Source organism: Miniopterus schreibersii (genome assembly GCF_964146895.1).
Source record: "Miniopterus schreibersii genome assembly, chromosome: 8".
Taxonomy (NCBI): Eukaryota; Metazoa; Chordata; class Mammalia; order Chiroptera; family Miniopteridae; genus Miniopterus; species Miniopterus schreibersii.
Window position 1 is genome coordinate 10792012 of NC_138109.1, and position 3117 is coordinate 10795128.

At 49.8% G+C, this 3117-nt stretch overlaps 1 long non-coding RNA gene across 1 annotated transcript; it reads left to right on the forward strand.

Annotated features, from left to right (window-relative positions):
• The first annotated feature begins 1146 nt into the window (after window positions 1-1146).
• LOC308560512 lies at window positions 1147-3117 on the forward strand. The gene is made up of 3 exons (XR_013999346.1): window positions 1147-1178; window positions 1300-1460; window positions 2209-3117. It is a non-coding gene; the product is annotated as an uncharacterized lncRNA (long non-coding RNA).

A 3117-nucleotide genomic window follows, 5' to 3' on the forward strand; every position in this document is an offset into this window, starting at 1 on the left:
AGTGGCTTTGCCTAGTTCAAATTCACAGCCCTCATCCTTCAGCTCAGGGAGGGTCAGCCCTGAGCACACCACATTGAATGAGAGCAGGTGCATTTCCAAATGAAAGCAAGATTGTTGCTGGTCCTGGGATGCCGGGCCCCAAACCAATAAAGGTCCCTAACAGGAAGGAGGGGCAGCCTGGCAGTGCAGAGAACAGACTGAAGCAAAGAGTGGCCGCTGCTGAGGCTGTTCATTCTTCTGTCTCCTGCGGTGTCCTGAGAGCATCGAACTCTGCCCCTCAGTTCTTTGCAACCACCTAAGCGCCCCTTACAATGCTCTGCCTGCCAAGGTCCCCATAGATCTACTGGATTATCTCCATAGAGGTAAGTCAGAAGGGGAAGAAGGAATTGGGGTAGATACTAGGCGCCTTGGAGGCCACACCTATTCCATTGTCATAAACTGGTCACATTCTGCCTTTAGGAAGAAGACCTTTCTCTTTTTATAAATATGTTTTTATTGATTTCAGAGAGAGGAAGGGAGAGGGAGAGAGATAAAAACATCAGTGATGAGAGAGTCATTGATCGGCTGCCTCCTGCACGCCCCTGACTGGGGATCGAGCCCTTAACTTGGGCATTTGCCCTGATCGGGAATTGAACTGTGATCTCCTGGATCCTAGGTCGATGCTCAACCGCTGACTCCCACCAGCCGGGTACGAAGACCCTTCTGGTTTCATTATAGTGGCTGTTTTAACAGTGTGCTTTGGAGGGAAAGGCGGCTAACCTGGCAGGCTTGTAAATCTGTCCAGGTTTGTGGTGATATAATTCTTTCTGAATTTGTTGCTATAAAAATGGGTTTAAAAAGATCAGATTCTTTTTTAGTTTTCTCGTGGTTTTTATTTATTGCACCATTAACATCCCAAGAATACAGGAAGGGAAACGGAGAGGAAACCGTAGGCTGCTGTAAATGTCATCGAAAGAGACAGACAGCCCTTGGCAGATGTGTCAATATTGTCTTCAATTTAACTTGTATCCTCTAAATGTGGACTTGCCGAAAAATAAAAAAATAAGAAAGCACCTCACTGTGTAATAGCACCAAGAGGTACATTAATACAAAGTCCAACGTAGCTCTGTTGAATATTTTACTAAGCTTTGGCTGATGAGACTTAGTCGTCCGGTTTAAGCTGAAGAAGCCTGGGGAAGGTAGGCCTCGCAAAAGGAGTCTGCCCACTGTTCATTGACCTGTTGCCTGCGGTCACTTCTCCCACCGTATAGTCTTATATGTGAAGGAAAGGCAGCTTCTAAACCCCTTTCTGTCTTCTAGTTGAGTCTCCCGAGAGGTGGCTGGGTCATTGAGTTCTCAACTTTCCGCAAACTCCATAGAACCAAGAGAGCATGAAATACGTGTTTGTGAACAGGGGCGATGAATCTGCCTGTTGTGACCTCGGCTGAGAGGCGGATTGACTGGTGTGGGGCGATCTTGAGGTAAGATCATCATCTGATGCATTGACCTACTTTGATACAGGTCCCCCCCCCCCCCCCCCCCCGCACTTTTAAGTCTTTTCACAATTCATGGCTCGTCTGTTGATTTAATGTGATTGAGACAAACATCGAGCGCTACCATTTTAAGACCATCATGGCAAGAGCATAGCTTTGCCAAACGTGCGGGGAAGACTAGTATTTGCAGAGCCTCTGGCCATCGGTAACATCTGACAGTGTGTAGGCGGTAAATTGAATAAGTAGGGTCTGCCATGCGTTAGAAAGTGGTTTCTGTAAATAGGAAATTAATGTTGCCCGCAATGAGTCAGATCTGAAATGATGGTGCTCACAGCTGTTGACTCCCACTCAGGTATTTTAAGGACTAAGTCAGCTATCCTCAACCCTTTCCAAAATGCAAGGTACTAGAATATGACAGGTGTAACCTCGAAGCAGCATCTGGCCCCTCTGGGGTCATTTGCATAATACTCTAGTACCAGCAACACTTAGCAGCTCAAAACGAATGGGGCCGTTTCACAGACGCTTCCGTGGACTTCTTGGTCCTGCGTCTGGGACACAGAGCCTCCCGCCACCCGGCTCTCTGTCCTGTCCATGCGGATACCCTGTCTTTCCCCCCCAGCCCAGCCGAGGGGCACTCGGCCCCTGCCCCGACCTCCCGCCTTCCCACGCCTGCTTCAGTGTCCCGTCCGCTTCAACCGGCGCCCCCCGCAGTGACCCTGTTCTTTCTGCTTTTCAGAGCCTGGTTTTCAAGAACTCTGAACAACTGTCACCAGCGTGTGGAAGTTCGAAGGAACTCTTTTTATGATGATTTTTTTAAAAACGCACACGTTTAATCATAGTCATGATGGTAATGGATTGGGACCGGCAGCCGGAGCCCGTCTGTCGTGTGTAGACAACAGCGAGTGGCGCGAATCTCAGCTCTCCCTCTAATCACCCTGTGTATGTCTTCCCAGCTTCCCCGGTTTCCTGGAAATCGCAGGTTTAGCTACTTTTGTCGCCGTGTGTCCTCTGTTGGCTTTGCTAGCTCTTCTTTCCCCGCCGTCTTCGAATTGGGGTCGCCTTCAGGTCGGGCCCCTGTCCCGCTTCTGCGTCCTGCCTTTTCCCGTGTTCCCTCCGCCACCACCCACCCCGCGGGAAAGTGGCCCGAGAGCCCTGCGGTGGGCTGCGGGGGTCGCCAGGGATGCAGTGTTGAAAGACAATGGGCAGACGTGTCATCCGCGTGATTAAGCAGAGCATTTCCCCTTTCGCCGCTCCCAACGGCAGAGCTTTTGAATTGTGGTAGCGAATTTGTTTGCAGTTTATGCCCTTGAGTAAGGGCACCGCCTGTCTTGTAATAGGCGCTATGGTCATGGCCTGAAAATCCGGGGGTGGGGGTGGGGATGGGGTGTGATTGCCATTGGAAGTTCCATGGCCAGAAACAGGGTCGGTCCTGGAATGATGAGGACAATCGGCCGTTGTTCGCGGGGCTTCAGGCGTAGACTGTTTTGATAAGCACCTTATAACTCAAAAGTTTGCACATGGGTGACGAGACTCCTAGGAATGCATTAAACCCATGAACGTTACATGCGAGAAATTCTGCTGATGGCCTGTGTTTTAGATTCAGTTGATCTACAGGTAAATAAACGGAAAAATATTTTCTGACTTC